General features: G+C 37.9%; 1 protein-coding gene across 2 annotated transcripts in view; it reads right to left on the bottom strand.

Moving 5' to 3' along the window:
* kdm8 (lysine (K)-specific demethylase 8) overlaps positions 1 to 19,942 on the bottom strand; it is a 123,315-nt gene that overhangs the window by 80,147 nt on the left and 23,226 nt on the right. For both annotated transcript variants that reach the window (XM_017040805.2, XM_017040809.2), the window contains 2 exons: positions 9,805 to 9,868; positions 799 to 914 (listed from right to left, as the gene is read on the bottom strand). The gene's annotated coding sequence lies outside the window, so the exon portion shown is untranslated. The remainder of the gene's footprint in view (positions 1 to 798; positions 915 to 9,804; positions 9,869 to 19,942) is intronic.

Here is a 19,942-nt window from a genome sequence, read left to right as displayed (position 1 = left end):
TATATATATATATATATATGTATATATATATATGTATATATGTATATATATATATGTATATATATATATATATATATATATATATATATATATATTGGGCTATATATAAAGTGAGACAACTTGGGGAACGGAGAGTTGAAAAAGAAAAAAAAAAAAGAATGAAAGTTCACAACAAGTTCCTATGGTGAAATATTGTTCTGCTGCAGTTCTGAGAAGTCTGCCCTCCCTCAGGCCACAGAAACATGAATGACAGAGTGTGGCTCACGGCAAATACAGTACATTGTGCAGCCAGCTTCAATCACACAAATGTTTCACCTGTGTGTGATAGTGAATACAGGGAACAACAACATCACTCCCCGGCTGTGTGACGAAATGTGCAAAGATCCGAACCAAGAGGCAGCCAAGAGAGAAAATGGTAAGTTCAATGCAAAAGACTTGATTCAGTTGGGATTTTTTTTTTCTGGAAACAATGGTTTACGACATCCTCGACCTAGGGCGTTTTATGGTTACATCACCACCTCTCAATAAAAAAAATAAATTAAATTGAAATTTATTGATCCCGCACTTGAGAAATTCTTGTGTTAGCAGCAGATTTGCTACAACAGGCTTCCCCTTGGAGGCGCCAAGTATGTGATTAAGTTACATTACGCCGTAGGAACAGAATTCTGATGTAAATGTCAAGGTGCCCTGTACAACGTCAGTGGTAAAGCAACTCTTTGATATGTGTATGATAACAAAATTGAGAGAAATTATTCAGAAAATGTTTCTTGGTTGAGGATAAAAAGCATTTCTGTTTACCTTGGCCGCCGGCGGAGACGGAGAATAAACATCACTCTGGCATTGAGGTAGATTTTGCAGGTGGGTCCCATCATGGGTAGCTGATGGTTGTCAGATGACATTGATTGTCAGAGAATCTGAAAGTCACGACACAGGCATCAAAAAAGAGCATACAGTCATCTGCATATAGTTTTAAGTAAAGCAGCACTTCAAATTCTATGTATACTCTATTGTTGTCAGGAAGCTTGGTTTATTATAAAACACACTCCTGCGGTAAGTAAGCCAACTCACCAGACAGAAACCTAATATGTTACTGTACAGGAAAACTGAACGTTTCATTTCCCGGCTTCATGGAATGCTCATTAAAGTTGACAGATAGGAGGCTTTTGATACAATTTCCCATCCTCTGACTCCGTGAAATTAACATAAATATAGTCAGACAACTCTGACACGCTCTACTGCCTCCTGTGTTTTTTTTTCTGACTTCTGTTAAATCTCATTTTTAAGTTGCATCACCACGACAGTGACAGCTGCCTTCACCCTCAACACTTCCAAACTGTATGTTTTGTTTCACCCCTGAAGAAAACAAACAGCTCTCTAATGCTCCTCTCTATCTGGTGCCATAGTTTTCTGACAGCCTCTCTGTGTCTCTGTGTTTTGGCTAAAGTTTGTTTTTCTATAATGGAGATACAGAAGTCCAACATGATTCACGATGAAGGCCATTTCTTTCTCAACCGAGGGAGAATGCTGTGTTATAACTCAACCACCAAGTACAGAAAAATTGTGTTTACAGTGCAAGACCATAGTCTCTTTATTAAACCACACACCACACATGAGGAGTTACATGGGTTTGGCAGAAAAATCAAAGAAATGAAAATGTGTCCTCTCGTCTTTCTGAGGATTGACATCGACGTCACACAGCGGGAGACTCATTGTCTGAGACAGACTTATTTACAACTGCGGGGGAATGTCCAGAACACTGAGGCAGGCAGAGGCATCAGACACTCACCCACTGAGCGTTCACTCAGTCTGAATTATCCACAACTTTTCCTGCTCACATTAGCTCACTAGGACGCCATTTAAAGAAGAAAAGACATGGAAAAGACACTGGCAATACAATTTTTGATCTTGAATTCTATAATCTTGACCACAAGTGATATTTTTGTACTTTGGCAGGTAAAAAAAAAACGAAGGTCGGAATTCTGTTCCTACGGTGCTTTTTGTACTTTGGCAGGTAAAAAAAAAGCGCTCTCAACTAAGGTCGGAATTCTGTTCCTACGGTGTGAGGTAACTCGACTGTTGCAGTAAGTCGAAAGTCACATACTGTCCATAAGTACCTGTGTAAGTCACCGAACACAGTGGTAACAACATAATCTTGGACAGGGGTTTTCAACACCCGGTCTGGGGACCGGTGACGGTCCGTAGTTCATTTGGTGCTGGGTCGCAGTGGGACACTAAAAAAACCTCAGGAACTTCAGTTTTTACTAATTTACTGTCAAATCCCTTTACTTTTTTCATCAAAAAATATTCCAAAACAATCTGTGTTTCAGACGATACTAACAGAATAAAGTCTAAAAAAAATTTTTTTGGAAAATGTAATGATCTTTCAGTGATGGCGTGGTATTTCCAGTCCGCAGTTTCAGTGATGGCGTGGTATTTCCAGTCTGCAGTAAATCACATCAGAAGAGTCTGACTTACGCCTGGGAGTCATAATGGAGGGCAAAGAGTTTCCAAAAAAACCAAAACAAATTCAATGTATGGAGTACAACCAGCAAAGGTAAATAAAGCTGTCTTCCATGTATAGCGCTGAATGATGACGTATTTGTCCGCACAACTTGCCAACTAATTCCCATGCAAAACTTGTTTTAAAGCCGTATGTTGAAACGCCATGCAAAACTTGTTTTAAAGCCGTATCGTAACAATGGAACAAGATTTACTTAATAAATTTACAGCTGTAACCACGAAGCGCTGTAGGTTGAGAACACAGTACACCGAGGACCCCATGTATATATGTCTACATATACAGTGAAAAGGAGGAGTAGTAGAAAAGATAACAAAAAAGCCAAGCAATATAACTGCCATTAGATCCATGTGTGAAAAAGTAGTAGGAAGAAGTAGAGACTTTTTTTTTTTCGCTTCCCCTGAACACTTGTGTCAACACCTCTTTAAACGTCATGTGTATTCATGAGCGGCTCGATATTGAGCCCTGGGTTCTACATACACGTCCTGTGCCTTTACAGGAGAGCGGTGAAGTGGCAACACAGTTGAAAAGGATGATCAGCGCCTTCCCTCCCTCCACAGTCCAACAGAAAAGCCACCTTGTAAGCACATACTTTTATGAATAATGAAAGGCTATGCTTTGTAGGTAAAGGCTCCAGGGAAAGGGTTGAGCTGCTGCCTAGTTCTCAAAGCCTAGAGCTGCTGTGGGCCTTGTAACCATTTCCCTGTGTTGATCCGGCTGAAGGTGATATCTTTGTCACTCGGCGTTTGCATTTGTTCCACTTTTAATAGTTTGAGAGTAAACTGGGGGAAAGGGAGTGATAAATGTGAATAAATAACAAGTAATAATAATATTTTTCTTTTTATTTGTGCAGTTAAAATCAATAGCTGAGTTCTCTGCTGGTTTAAAAGGATTTCTCACTTCCGTTTCAAAATTCATCAAGCAGGTCAGATTGAACAAAAATTCTGTTAATTTTGACTAAGGGTTTGGTTCACCTCTATACACTCTCTCAACCACACACTCACACACTTTTTCCTTGTAATTTGTCTCAGCGATGTTTTTGCTTAGATTGCACACATTGGCTGCTACTCTGCAGAGGTCACCACCTGAGTTTACCTGCATTGAAAACACTGCAAAAATTACTTTTTGTCTCCTATCTTTTTACCTGAGCCTCTAATTTATGTGGTTGCAGGGTTTTTATATTTGTCTTCTAATTAAATGTCATAAGACAAGGGGATTTTAAAGGTTGTGACTAAGATCTGACCAAGAAGATGGTTGATTCCAGTGAAAACAAAAAGAGATTTTTAATAGTCAATATTCTCCAAATATGGCTGACTTTTTCAGTGCAGTGTGAAAAAAGTACATGGAACATTCTGGAACATTTCAAGACACATTTTATACCCAATGCACAGATCTATTTTTACCCAACTTGTGAATCTGCACATCTGCGTCAGCTGAAGGATTTCACTAGCAAAAAAAAATTGACAGGGTTTTTTTGGAAAACAGAATTAACTCAAAAAAATGATAACGATTCATTAGTGGTGGTTGAAGCAGCCCATTGACAACATCTGCAATAAGTTGAGTTTGTGAAATCGCATAACAGATGTATGTTTGATTGATCAGCGTCTTCCTTTCCCCAGATGATACGATGAATTGTGAAATCGCATAACAGATGTATGTTCGATTGATCAGCGTCTTCCTTTCCCAGATGATACGGCCACCTTCCTGCTCAGTACCATCCAACGGGTCGATGAGCCTTTCACCCTGGCCGCACCTGCCCTGCGATGTCTGTGTCTTTGTGCTGATAATGCTCGTTTACCGCTTCTCATATGTATCGCGCAAGTAAACAGTATTAATCATCGTGAGTGGCCGCCCTTCTGCCTTTGTATTTGTGTCCTCAGTTACTCTTAGCGCATAGCAAAGCCTTCACAGTGACAGATAGAAATACAACCGTATCAGCTTAACGGCGAGGAAATTAACAGCATGTAAACGCAACACAGCGTGACTGGTTTATAAATAAGCAAGTATCGTAGGAGACTGAAAACCTGCGGTAGTCTATTTTGTTTGAGTTAAGGACAGGAAATGCTTGTTTAGAAGTGTGGAACTCTTACAATTATCATTACTCAATCTCAACAGCGTGTATTATATTGTTTGTTTTGTTTTATTTGTTATAAACTGAGATTTTATTGCGATCAAAAAATTTGTTCCAAGTCACCAAAGTAACTGAAGGAAAGCTCTGGAACTAAAATGAAATTTAAAAAAAAAGATCTATACTTTTTCACTTAAAATCTTGTGGGCTAATATCTGTTTAGCTAAATAGCAGTTTTAGCATACTTAGCTACGGCTATATTTTTTATGCTATAGTTCAGTAATTTTAGAGAACTACTTGACAAATTTGTTGACCTACAACATTTGTCATTGTGTGTTTGTGTTTTCAGGCAAAGTTATTCCAGAGGCTTTTGAGCGATGCTCCGCCTATCTTGCTAACCTGTGCTAGATGGTGCACATGCTTTGAATTTTTAAAGATACTTTAAAAAGACTTTTTTCCATTTATATTCTAAACATAAGGGCTTTTTAAAGTATCTTCAGAACACGGACTTTCTCCGGATCAGACCATGTAATAAACATATGCCTGGCTGCTGTTTGGAGTCGGCCATATGGTGCATCTTTGTCAAGGTTATGCGCTACATGAAAAGCATTGTACAAAGTCTCTTAGTCAGTTCCTCGAGATGCTAATGATATTTTGCTTTTATCGTGGGACGCAGCGGACAAGGGAGATTTTTCCTCTTTTGACGGTGAGTGGAGGAGAATTAGAAGCGCTAGCCAGACAGAAGGAACGATGGCGAAAGTCATCTGTTTGAGTGCTTGAAATGACTGCTATTTTCAAATGGAGGGGCCGCTCACTCTTTTGCTTACAATGAGTTCGAGTCTGTAGTAAAGGAGAAGTGCAGTGATATTGCCTTCCACAAGGAGTACGAGACCTGATATGCAGAGTTTGTATTTCAAATATTTAAATTAGGTTGAACGTAACCTGATTAAGATAATGGAAAAAGCAACCGTATCGTTAACATAGTGAATGATTTGATAGAAAAATAATTGACATAAATTTAGCTTCGCCAAGGCAAAGAAGAAAAAAGAACATATTTGTAAGGAATGTCGAACATGACTAAAAAGGGAATCCAATTTGTCACTTCAGACTAACAAGTGCCTGTTTTTAACATCCAGAATGTGTAGAAAAATTATATAAATGAAATGAAAATGTGAGATAAAGATGGAATCAGTGCCGATGTCTAATACGGGGTTACAGGTTACCGAAAAGCTAAGAAAGAAGAGCGCCTCTGCGTCCAGGTCCAGGACCTGTAGCAGGAGCCTTAATTTAGATTTTCACCTGGAAACCTCAAAGCAGCCTCATTATCCTATTCAGGACAGTTTGATTCCTACCTCCAGACCAGAGGATGACAGTGTCAGTTCCTTATGGCTTTGTACCCTTTGGGATGTGGCCCCAAAGAACAAGGGCACCTAGTGAATAAATGAGAAACTGCGATCTCTTTTGGGACGTCCGGCGGCACCCACATGAATCTGAAATGGAATGCACTGTTTCATGCAGCCGGTGTCTGCCTGCCTGACTGTAGGTAACCAATTATCTAAGTTTTGATAACTAGATAGATGGACGGATAGACGGACGGACAGACAGATAGGTATGATAACAAGCATACCATGAATAAGAAGAAACTGCACATTTATTGTTATTGCAGTTATTGCACCTCCCTCCTCTCCCCCGGTTTTTTAGTCTGTCTTTGGTTCTATGATTCTCCCTATTGTCAGAAAAGTCCTTGGTTTTTCTTCCCACTGTTCCCACCGTTGCTTCTCACCGCTCCAGTCCAGTTCTGTGCCTACTTCTACTCGTCCTTGTGATCGCTTCCACCTGCCTGAATCTGTGTCACCTGTGTCATGCTAGTTATCCGGCCGTTTTGTGTGTATAACCTGCGTCCTTCCTACCTGCTGTGCCAGTTTTTTGGTTGTCCCCTGTGACAGCAGTCCCATCCTTCCCCTGTGTATTCCTAGTGTTATTTGTGCTGGTGTCCCTTCCTTGTGCATCCCTTCGAACTTCACCTTTTCACATTAATTTGGTCCAGTTGTTTATTTTCCTGATGGAATTCTCATTCATCAAGTTTCCTTGTTTCACAGACTTTCAGACCTTTGACCCCTCTTAATAAAGAAACCCATCATTTACCTCAAAAAAAAGTCGAGTACAATATGTTCACATCCTCTATCTAAGCAGTCCACAACCTTTTTTGTACCAAGGACCGGTCGGCCGGTATCAGCTGTTACTGCGAAAGGTAATACCGTGACAACTTGAAGGATTATTACATTTTCAATAAAAAAAAAACATTTTAGAATTTCTTATGTTAGTATCTGATTGAAAAATTGACAGATTATTTTTGAACGAAAAAAGTAAAGGGATATGACTGGATTATGTTTGAAAGAAGTAAATTAGTAAAACTGAAGTACATTTTTTCACAGTGTCCCAATGTGGCCTGGTACCAAATACCCAATGGACCAACACTGGTCCCTGGACCAGGGGTTGACCGTGATAATATGCTCCGTTAAAAATCCTTCTCACCCTTATCGTTAACCCAGCATTGATTTCTCCATTAGCTGATATTAGAAACATTAATGCATGCTCTGATGAGGTTTCATGAAGGCACTGTGAAGAATTGCCTAACGACACCGTGATGGGATAAATGATGATGTCAATTACAGCACAGGGCGATTAATCCACTGTAAATATTTACTCCACGATTTAGTTCATGTCAGAAAAGTGAGAAAATTCTCAGAGTGAAAGTGACAGATATGGGTTGATGATTCACACAACACTTCCTAAAATAATCTGCAGAGACACTCGGCCGTAAATACAGCGCGTCCTCCACAGCCTTATGGGAGCAGTAAACTAGGACTAATGTACAAATATGTTTACAATCATTTTCCTAAATGACTGATGAACATATGCGTTGGAGTCTGGGAGCCATTACCTATAAACATTACCGTTTTTTTGTTTTCAAAGGTTTGTTTTACGATGAATTGCAAAGACAGGCAATAGTAAATATTGAAAACACGACATGGACGTTACTGTTACAGTACATCATTACTATGTGAAAAGCTTCTTTTTTTTTCTTTCAATATCTCTTAAAACAGTTGTTAAACAGGGGTCACCAACCTTTATGGAACAATGTAATAATAATAGGTTTTAAAAAATACAATAGTAGACATTCTTCTTACCATCGTCACTGCACCCATTTGAATATCATCGCATCATTCAAAAAGAGTACAATTGTTGACCCTTTAACTGACTACTGTATTTTCTGAACTATAAGTCTCTCCAGAGCATAAGTTGCATCAGTGCCCTCTAGCGGCTGTCAGTGTGAAAATAAAAAATATAAAAACATGTGAAATTATATATTTTAATATATAAGTCGCACCTGAGTATAAGTCACAAACCCAGCCAAAGGATGAAAAAAAGTGTAACTTATGGTCCAGAAAATACATTAGTTTTATTTTTAGGACAGACCCCATGGGGGCAACCAGGTATCCCCAGGGCACCAAGTTGGTGACCCCTGGCCTAAAATATGTTTTATTTTGATTCTGCTGCTGAGAACACAAATAACCCAAAGTATTGTTGGCTTTTAGTTATAAAATACATATCCTTTATACATAATTCATTCAACTCTACTAAACACAGATAGAATGAGTACACACTGAAGTAACAAAAATCCTGTTTATGTAAGATGCGATGGTACATTTACCAGTCACAAACGACCAGCATGTAGATATTGCTCATGTATGCACGGCTGTATAGATTTGCCTGGAGCATGAAGAGTCCGTGTTAGTCACAGACACAGGCATCTTGCTTCACCGACCCCTCTGCCAGCTGAGGCATGGGCCAGGAGGGTAAAAAGCTCAGTAAAAGTCTGAGTGCTCTGTGCAGAATCTGGAAAGAAGGCACTTCGTAACTGTAACAGCACACACTGCAGGAGGTAGCGGGTTTTTTTTTATGTGGTGTGAAACAAGTAGTGTAGTTTTTAGAACCAGCTGCAGTGACTCACCAAACACCATTTTTTTGTTTTTTACTCAGCAGAGCTTTAACAAAAAAAATTGAAAATGCCCTGTCCTGTCTGCCATCAACACTCCGTTTGACCATATATGGAGCTGTGGTTCCACCATGCAAGTGTCGCATTTCTCTGACTGCTACTCTTGCATGATGTTGGCATGATGCTATATATAGCCTTCAGCTATGTTTGAAAACCTGTCAGAAGAATACACGTAACTCATTAATTTCCTTTAAACCTGACAAAGTCTTGGCGTTGACATTAACACCTATATTTACGATAACAGGACGGGATTCTGTGTAATAGGCTATATAAGAATGTCAATACAATGGAATGCTCTTACTTTCTGCTTTACCACTGAAAATCATTTAAGTCAAGCCTTGGTCTGCGGACCGGTACTAGTCCGTGGGTCATTTGGTACCATGCAGCAGCGACTTAAAAATATTCTTGTCATTTTCATTCACTTTGATGATTTAAAGATAATAATATGATATTTCATTACAATGGTTTGTAATGTAGAATAAAGTTTAAAATATGTCTTATTTTGAAGATTCACTGAGCCTCAATAGTATCGATAGCCGTCGGCTTTATAAATGTATAAACAGGATGGAATAGAGTTAGGATGACCACCATTCAGCTGAATGGATGAAGGCCCAGTGTTCCATCCAACGTTTTATAGATCTATGGTTGGTTTATATTAGTAGGAGCCAGGAACAAGGACAGAAAGAGACGTTACTGGTCTATGGTACTGCCCGGTAGAGGCCGACCAGTTTGATAAAAACTGTTGGAGAATGCGGATGAAAATGCTAAGAATTTCGTTTAGAGTGACCAGTTGAAGTTGAAAGGAAAGATTAAAAAGGCAGTAGTGAGATCTGCTATGATAAATGATTCAAACACAGTGTCTCTGTCTAATAGATAAAAGGCTGAGATGGAGGTGGAGGAGATGAAGATAGGAGACTTGAGGGACAGTTAAGGTGGAGCAGTTTGAGGAGAATTAGTGAATAAACTACAGAAAGGATGTTGAAGTTGGAGTTGCCACGAATGAGGAGAAGACAAGGAGATTTGCGGATGTTGTAAAATAAAAAAGCACATGGAAATATTTGGAGTAAAAGCAGAGGAGTTCGGGGATAGAGGTAGATGGAGGCAGAAGGAGGCTGAGAAAGGGAACCGAACCAAAAGAAGAAGAAGAATCTGACGTACCGTCCCAGGTGTACCTCGGCCTTGCCCACTGACTACTGGGATACGCTGCAGTTCCCCAGGCACCCTGAAAAGAAGGAGAAGCTGAATAAAGGAATAAAGTCATGGGCCACGCAAAAACCTTTCTCAGTATCAGGACTCAACACAGAGCTACACTTTGATAACGTCTTTTCTGTTGGCTATTAGTATATCTCAGTTTAATGCAAATGTATTTTTTGTTGGTTATTATTTATCACACTATTGCAATTTAATTCGTTAACAGTAATCAGACTTCCCCCGACTCTCTGGACGCAAGTGCGCAACGTTAAACTGTGACACAGTTTGTTGTGTCAACCGTTCTACGATGGAGCAGCTGGAGATCATGGAGGCAGCCTTAATTATCTATTTAGCTGGCGCCGGCTAATTATATTAGCGTACAAGTAATACAGTATTTGTGCTGCAGCACTAACTAAGCCACAGTCAGCCTAGAGCACTGCTCTCAAACCGATGGCCTGGGGGCTACTTCTGGCTCATAATCTCCCCTAATTTGGCCCCATGGTTAGTTGTCAGTAATAATTTAATTTTGCTATTGATGTAGTTTAAATAATAATAACACATACCATGGTTAGTTGTCAGTAATAATTTAACTTTGCTATTGATGTAATTTAAATAATAATAAAACATATTTTTTCTTTTTTAATTAAAATATTTAACTGCTAAAGAACACTGATGTGACCCTGCCAAAAAAAGGATAGTGGCAGAAGCGGCCCTCAGCTCAGAGCTTGAGACTCGTGGTCTCTAAAAATTAACTACTGCATATCCTTCATGTCAGTGTTTCCCAAACTTTTTTTCTGGGGCCCATATTTTAAGTTCCAAGTCCATAGACATTATTCGTAAATTCCTGGGAAATATGATGCGAGACGACCACAAAAAAAAATCTCGAGGGTCTCTATACCCAGTCTTTGGGAAACAATGCTTTGTGTAGTGGATATTGCATTAGACGTAATTTTCCAATGTCAATGAAGAAATTAGGTCTTAAGTCTGTAACAGTCAGTTGTCAAAGTCATGCAGGGGTTATTTTTCAGGCGCAACAGCGACAGAACGGCAGAGAATTGTGAACATTTTGTTTTTAATTATGTTGAATTTCGTTGTAGCAACAAGTGAATGATGTTAGTGCACTTCATCTGACATGACATGACATTTGTTAAAAAGATTCCCCACAGTAAAAAATAGAAGTAAATTAAAATGACAAATGTTCTTTTCCAACATTATATCTTGTAATAAAAATCAGACTTGACAGCGCCTCTCGTTTGATTTCAGCACTATATTTTGGGCGACAACGCTTCTAGTTCTCTCTGACTGCAAATTGTGCTTCACCCTGTCATTGCAAAAGAGGCATCTGCGTTACTTTAGAGCAACGGTGTCAAACATAGGGCCTGGGGGCCAAAACCGGCCCACCAGGGTGTTCAATCCGGTCTGCTTGATGAATTTTAAAAATAATTAAAAAATGCAAACACTTCGGGTCCGCTTGATGAATTTTAAAAATAATCAAAATATGCAAACACTTCATGTTTAGGATACTTTTTGTAAAATTCAATATGGCTCAAATTCAATATGAGCAAATAATAATAATAATATTGTATATACTTGAGTTTGTTTGCCTGAAAAAACACGGATTTATTGTTATTTATAGTTAAATATGTTATGATTGTAACGACTGTTGTCGGAAATACAATTAAAGAGTTATTAAACAGCTCAGTAGCTGTATCAAATATATGTAATAAATCAGCAATCACGCTTTGTCTCCCTCATATGTGGATGTTTCACTCCATTACAAACAGCAACATTACTACCTTTAATTCTTTGACGCAATCAAATTATTATTTCTGATTTACAGACTAGAAGGAGAGCCAATAAAAGTTGTAATTAATCATACACTTTATTGTCTAACGGGGAACGGAGAACGCATATTTTAATTATCCTGTCACTTTTATTTATTCCATTACAGAGAACCAATTAATATGTGTAATTACACTGGCTTCCCATTAAAAGGAGAACAAAAGCACTAAACGACATTCCTCTCAAGAACCAAGACGACGCTCCTTCAGCCGCAGTCTCTGCTCTGTTGTTGTGTTTGAGAATATGACTTAGCTGAGGGGAAGCACTGTCACGGAGTTAATAAAGTTGACTTAATAAAAAGCAGTGAGTCTATACTAACAATTACAACACCTTGTTATTGGGCTCTCTTTGCAGGAAAAGCAAAGAGTAAGGATGTTTGAATCATCTCATATGCCAGGCGGTCACATATTATATTTGTTGGATGGTCAGAGTTTTTCTGATGATGAAGGGCAAAAAACAACACAAAAGAAACAAAAGCGAAATGTAGCACAACAAAGCCATCTTCTGCATACAACGCTGCATGGCGACGTTTTGGTCTGCTCCGTCTGTGATTACTTGCCGTGCGAAATTTGTTTTAAAGTCGTACGTCAGAATGATGGAAAGATATTTTCTACGTTACTATGAAACGCCGTAGGTCGAGAACGTCGTAAACCGAGGACCTGTATATTTTAGTAACTAACTTTCAAATACCAAGTGAAGATTCAAACTGCCTGCTTTATTAACCCACATGATCTGTAACAACAGAGTCTAAGCCTCACTGCATATTCCCAGGTCGCATTGCTTTGACCTTAGCAATGAAATTTATTACAATTTACTATATGAATGTTTTTGTTAAATGTACTATGGTGCGGGACTATTAAGATGTGCTCTAATTTATCAGTGTTTTTCCTTGCGAGGTGTTAAGTGCTATCTCCACATCAGCAATTAAGATGATATCAGCGACACAGGCACTTGATCTGGGTGATTTAGTATATGCTAAAAAATATTCCTCTAATCACAAAAAAACACTTGTACAATAGGCTTGAGTGTTCCGGATTTATTATTTATGCAGCGAGTGTCTTATAATTATATTGCCGTGCATTTCCGTGAATTTAATTTGTGAGCATTCAAAGGTTTTATTTTCGTTTAAGTCTTTGCAACAGAACGAAGAAAACAAAGCAAATCAATATCTGCATTTTGGGTCTTGACATGTCACATTACTTTTGACATTTTTGACAGTAGATCCTCATTCCCGTTGTTTGGGTCTTGACATGTCACATTACTTTATTTTTGACAGTAGATCCTCATTCCTGTTGTTTTTTTTTTTTTCTCTTTTTTTTCCAATGCTAACATTGACTGTGCTTTAAGCTACTATCAAACCAAAACCTACAGATTCCTAATTTGTCCCCATCTGTCTTCTACAGAATATTTTTCAGTAGTTAGATTTGAAGAAGCCTCTTGGATGAAGAGGTGAAACAGAAAGGTGACAGAAAGCAAATGTAGCATAATCCAATGTTTCGCATACAACATGCAAATGTTAACAAAGCCGCGTGTCAGAATGATGGAACAAGCCTTTCTTAAATTCATGGGAGATTGCGACGTAACCAAAAAGCGCCATAAGTCAAGGACGTTGTAAACCGAGGACCTCCTGCATTAAGAGGTATAAAGACACAGGGTGAATTCATCCTTCATTAAAGACCTACACCAAGAAAAATATGTAAATATCAAAATTTAAGGCACTGCATTTATGTATATATTCACATGTTCTAATTTACTGGCTGCCAACACTGCATATTGTTAGGCCAGATAAGCTAACCTGCCAATCAAAGGTGGATAAATAGCAGTGTTGCCTTCGCTAAATCCATCACCGGTTATGTCGATTCAAATGTGTTTGACTTCACACCTCAAGCAAATTCAACCCTTCCCTCTTAACTTTTAGCCTTTGTACGAAGTTAAGATGTCGCTAGCCACAGCCAAAAGTATCAAACGAATAATTGAAGCTCAACGTGTTTTTACTTCACACTTCTGTCAACCTGAACGACTTGAAAGTTTAGGCGCGGAGAAGAAAACACCGTCACTGTCGTAGATAGAAATCTTTCGGTGGAAGTGTATTCACTAAAGTTAGAAACCAGTGACAGCCATTAAGTGCTGGTAAAATATAGAATATAGAAAAGTCCAGCCAACTCTGTTAAAAAAATAATGGAGCTCTCTGCTGTACTGACACGGCCTCTGCAGCGGGGAAGCTGGGGGGAATATTCAATTGGAAGGCTATAAAAGAGCATTGTCAACCCTGTTAACAGCCGACCCCTAAAAGCAATGTCTGGTTACATGTTTGGACGTAATCGGCGGAAGCACTTTCTCCGTGCACTCCATCACTCCCAAGGAGATTGAGTGCGAAGATAATGCACCAAGAAAGATGTCATAGTCACAGCTTAGGCCTCGCTCCTATACCGATGTAGTCAGACACCGCAGGCATCAACAAGGTGTAGGGACAAGCAAGTGATAAATCTAATACACGCTGACTGAAAGCTCCGATGCTGTTTTTCCTCCTTTTCATCTTTATTTTTTTGTCTTCTAAGACACGCACACTCACACGGTCCGAAGAGGAAGCAGATTTAGCTGACATGGCTTCCTCTTTTTTTTTTTTTTTTCTTCGAAAAATACGTTTTTACCCGCAACGACTGCTGATGTCATTAAAATTGCAACAGTCCGCGTCGTCGACTGCGCTGACCTTGTGTGACTGAAGAGAGCAGAATGTCATAAGTGTGGATTGTAATATATTTTTGACAGGGTTATTTCACAGGGTCACATGGGAAATGGAGATGTCAGTACAGCGTTGTCAGGCTATAATGTAAACGGTTATTTTACACGGCTGTCAGACGGAGCCCGACATCATGTAGATGCGAGAGAATAGTTGCCCCAGGATCACGCCCCGACATCTTGATCTACAACACGTACACAAGCGCCTTTCACCGAAATGCCACGTGTGTGAATCCACAAAATTATCAAAACATATAATGAAATGTCGTAAAACAATGTTGAAACATTTAACTCTTGGATGTAGATGCCGTCACCGGAGGGCGTTTGCACCGTGTGCATCTTTACATTAACAATCTGAGCCACCTCGGGTCACGGTGACAGTAATGAATTACTTGCTCTTTATGGACAGCAGGACGCCAGGGTAAGTGATGGTCCCTACATTTTATTCTGTTTAAAGATGTGAACTTTCACATAACGGCGCCTCCTGTTGATTAGCAACAGCCCGGAGGGTATAATCAACACCTCCATGGTTGTAGCTTAACCGCAGTATTAGTTGACTATTTTCGCAATATCTTAAAGGCAAATTTACACTTAAGCTAAAGCAAAGTTAATGTCGCTCTTAAAGTGTTATATCACGGGTGTGGGAGAAACACCTTTGAAACCAATGTGGTTTCTTTAATGATGACATTAAGAATTAAATAAATACAGGGTACACTATTAACACAGGGAAAAATATATTAAAAATATAAAAAGTGTTTTAAAAGGTGGAGCTTCCAGGTTAAGCTAAATTATGAATATAATTGCCTTTAAAACAAATGCTATAATAATGAATAATAATAATTTAAATATATTATATAAATATATTTAATATATTTATTTCAAATACATTTTCTAAATTACTCTCTATATATATTTATATGTATATATTTATGTATATGTATGTGTATATATGCATGTATATATACATATAAATATATCTATCTATCTATATACAGATTAATATATTATATAAATAAATTAAATATATTTATTGCAAATACATTTCCTGACTCTCTCTCTCTCTTACATCTCTCTCACATATATAAATAACTATGCCTACTTACATACAAATACACATGCATACATATATTTACGTGTATATATTCATGTATACGTTTGTGTATATATGTATATATAGATAAATATATCTATCTACCTATCTATCTATGTATAAATGTATATCTATCTATGGATATATGTATATGTACACATACTCCCAACAATATATTTATCATCACATTTACAGGCTCTACCTTCTGATAAACTCAACATGACAACATTTTTTAAACCAATCAGTGCCGACTTTAACCTTAGAGTCAAATGTGACTAGCTGAAAACAAACAAACTCACGTCCTTATGTCAGCGCCAGGAATATATTTGTTTTTTACTTGACTAATATCCTCTGTGTTCATTTGCAATTATTTTTGACAGAAAGTAAGACAGAATTCTCACAGCTCAGAGGTTGGCAGCACCGGAACCCATCAACCAAATAAGCAGTGCTATCAAGGGCAAAGTGAGCCAAGGCGTTATTTTAATGAGCCATATTTAAAATTCAGTGCATCCACAGTACATGGATTACACTTGGATCACTGATGCTTGCTGCCATTTCTCCTCCTAGCCAGTGGTGTCCTGTGCTGTAGCCCACAAGATATGTGGTTTTTAAATTTCAGCCAAATTTTGACAGCAGCTGATTCTTTTCCCTGTCCCTAAATGGATGCCAACTTTGAAAATTTGGTGGGGGACGTTTGATTGGATTGGAATATAAAATTCTTTAATAGTGTCATGCAGCATCAGATCATCAGCAGAAGCCCACCCACCAGTGATGCTGGGATTCAGGATCACTGCCCTACTCATGTTTCATGTAGTTGATTTTTAATCACAAAAACAATACAATTATCACAATTTGTATAACCACGGCTGTTTCTTTTACACTGCTTTGTGATTCACTGCTTTGTTTTTATCTGGGATTGGGATGAGCACCATGTGGCTGTGGAAAAATATGCAACATAGAGGTTAAGTGTCCCGCCTTGGGATGCATCATTCCACAGCTGGATTCAAATCCAGGTCTTTGGATTGAAAACCAATTCGCAATCCACAGAGCGTTTTTTTATTTTTCCCATTTACATTTCAAAAATAGACTGAACTGAAGCACCAAAAAGGAAATGACAGCATATGATGGACGCTATCTTTAATTAAGACTTAATCGTTGTCCTCACTGACTCGACCAAATGACCCAGAAATGACAGCTGGCTTAACTGTATCTTTTGGAAAAGCAGAACAACAAAATGAAAAAAAAAAAGAAAAGGACTCTGGCTAATGTTTATTCCATTTAAAAACAATTAAATATATAATATATATATATATAGCACATATTAGTCTGTGTATATTAATTTTAATGGTCTTTCAAATATATTTATTTATATATGTAAATACTGTATACTAATATTTATTTATATATGTGTGTGCGTAAATATATATTTAAGTATATTTTTCTTACTAAGTCCACAAGGTTATTTGTTTTAGATTACAACGCTAGTTCCATTCCATCCAATCACTGCACACCACCCCACCCCACTGTGACCAATGGTGTTGTCTACATGTGTATTTAGAGCCAGTCAGCAACAGATTTTCAAAAGATAATAACAAACACCTACACCGATACGTGATAAAATAATTATCATCATCAACAGTTTCTCCTCAGTGCTCCCAACCCCGCATGCCGCCAACCGCCAGCTGTCTCCTCATTCCCGGGAACGCTGTCTTCCCCCCCCCCTCCCCACCCTCAATCCCTCGCTGTGAACGCCACCTCTGCATCACATGTGCGAAGGGTTCCTCTGATCCAGTTATTGACTTTGCTGCTGTTGGTGCTCCCGGCATCTACTCCGTCCTGTCAGTCTCCTACATTTTTTATAACGAAATAACTATCAGCCCGGCTGCACCTGTTACTGCTAACACATGAAAGTGAATACGAAAGTTCCCAAATAAGAAGTGAAATGAAGAACTATTAAAGCGCAGAAGATGTTGTGAACTTTTTTGAAAAGTTTTGGGTTTGCATATTAAGACATTTAAGAGTAACTGATAATAGGTGACCAAATATAAACATACATTGCTATGGAATACTTTTAACATTTGGCATTTAAAAATAAAAATATTTATTTTATATATATATATATAAAACATATTTAATCAATTTTTGTCATATTAAATTTACTATTATTTACCTAAATTGGTAAAATGGACTTTTGTTCAGTTTTTTTACTGTCCTCAAAGAAAAATGTCATTATCTATATCTATCTATATCTATATGTATAGATATACATATATATTTATATAAATACATAATAATGAATACAACCTAATTAGATGTCAAGTGGGCCGTGTCCATGTTTTTCTCATTTGTTGTCATGCAAAGAGGTATATTAGATATTTGTTATTATTATGCGCTTATATTTAACGAAATATAATTTTACAAAAAATATTCTTAACATGAAGTGTATAGTTTTTAATTTCAAATTTGTTATTTTTAAATCATCAAGCGGGCCGGAATAAACACCCCAGTGGGTCGGTTTTGGCCCGTGGGCCATATGTAGGCACTCCTGATAAAAAGGGAGGGTGAAGCTTGACTTAAATGGCTTATGCGTGTCAATAGTGATGTTGTTGTGTGTATATTCAGGGTCTAATTTTCTGTGGTCTTATTGTTTTACCTAATTGTTAAGTCCACATTTATCTCTATAATCTGCTTCTCATGTTTTTTATGTATATATTTGCAAGAGTATTTTGTAACAATGAAACTTTTAATCAGATACTTGTATGTTTCTACTGGTGTATTCAATCAGCTTCCACCATGACTGTCCAATGAGCCTGGAGTATTTCGAAGGAAGAAAAATGGTATTGTAATTGGAACATTTACTGAATGCGTTATAGCCTGCATCGAAGTTCATTTTAACCGGCGCCAGTAATGAACATCTTGACTAATTAAATGTGGTTCTTCATTCAAAGTCATTTGTATTCATGGAGTATTGTTACTGCATCGATATGAGTCAAAGATAATGAAAAAACTCGAGGTGGTGCTGGGCCCACATCTACAAACTTGTGAATTTATTCGTTATGTAGATCTTGATATCCGTGGTTCGGAGCTCCTTTTTTTTTTAATGAATGCTAGGCATCTGGCTCGGGGGGTTAACAAGGAGACTCCATGTACTGTTTAACAATTCAGCCCACGCTCAGTCCATGTGACAGTGCATGCAATAGGGCCTGCACTTGTTTATATCGCTGGATAAAGTAGCCCACTGGCCGCAAATTAGGCATTCAGGCTCAGCGCCTTGTTGTGCTCCAGTATGACGTGTTCGGAGTACCAAAATCCATCTCTAAGCCCTGGCTACAACACAGACGTAGAAGTGACTTCTGGAGATGTCATCGCCTTTGTAATTACTCCCATGCACTCAGCACACTGTTCTGGGAATATGAATCTAGACTTTACCTTTAGTCTCAATGAACTCTGCTTTGAGGACAGTAAAAAAACAACAAAAAAACAAAAGTCAATATTTCAGACATGAATATATATTCATATTGAATTTAAGATGACAAAAAAAGTGATTTGATATCATTGTGTTTTTTAAACCCCACATGTTGAAACTATTCTGTAGCAATGAATAAAAGGACACAAACTTCTAATCCTCATTTGCTTTTAAAACGTATGTTTATATTTGGTCACTTATAAATAACAGTAGGTCCATGTTTTTTTTCCCTTTGTTTTCATCTAGAGAAGTACAAATATATTAGATAAATCTTCATATTTAATTAAATATAATTTTACAAATAATTTCCTATTACATGAAGTGTTTGTGTAATTTTTTTTTTTATTTTCAGAATTCAACACCAAGCGGTCAGGTTTAGGGCCACGGGGCATATGTTTAACACACCTGTATTATACGAATCAAAATAGAACTAATCCAGTTAAACTTTTAGCCATGTCTGCCTTTCAACTACTCTTGTCCATCTTCACTATAAAATGTCTGTCCAAAATGATCGGTCTAAAACTCACAGTAGCATTTTCCTTTACCATGTATTTAATTATAATTTTAGGATAGATAGATAATCTAAGTGAGTTCCGTTCGGGAAATTAGGAGGATGTAAATGCTTGTAAATCTAATAATTTACCTTTTCCATATCTGCAATTTGCATGAGTTTTCTAATAAATCATTAAGACCTGCTGACTTCTGAGAGTACTCGAAGACAGAGTTCCCATTAGAGCAATTAAAAGATTGCATCTAACGAGCCAATGTGAGCAGTCAAACCTCACACTTAACAGACATTTTTGCTTGACCTGTAATACATTAAAACATATTACATGCATAATTAAGCACAACCTAAGTGTTAACAGTAAGTAGATGGTCTCTGAGGTACAAGAAGACACACACACACACACACACACACACACACACACACACACGTCCATATGCCGACTGTTGCTCTGTATGGATAA

Source organism: Cynoglossus semilaevis, chromosome 17, assembly GCF_000523025.1.
Source record: "Cynoglossus semilaevis isolate Cse_v1.0 chromosome 17, Cse_v1.0, whole genome shotgun sequence".
Taxonomy (NCBI): domain Eukaryota; kingdom Metazoa; phylum Chordata; class Actinopteri; order Pleuronectiformes; family Cynoglossidae; genus Cynoglossus; species Cynoglossus semilaevis.
This window is presented reverse-complemented; position numbering and strand designations above follow the sequence as displayed.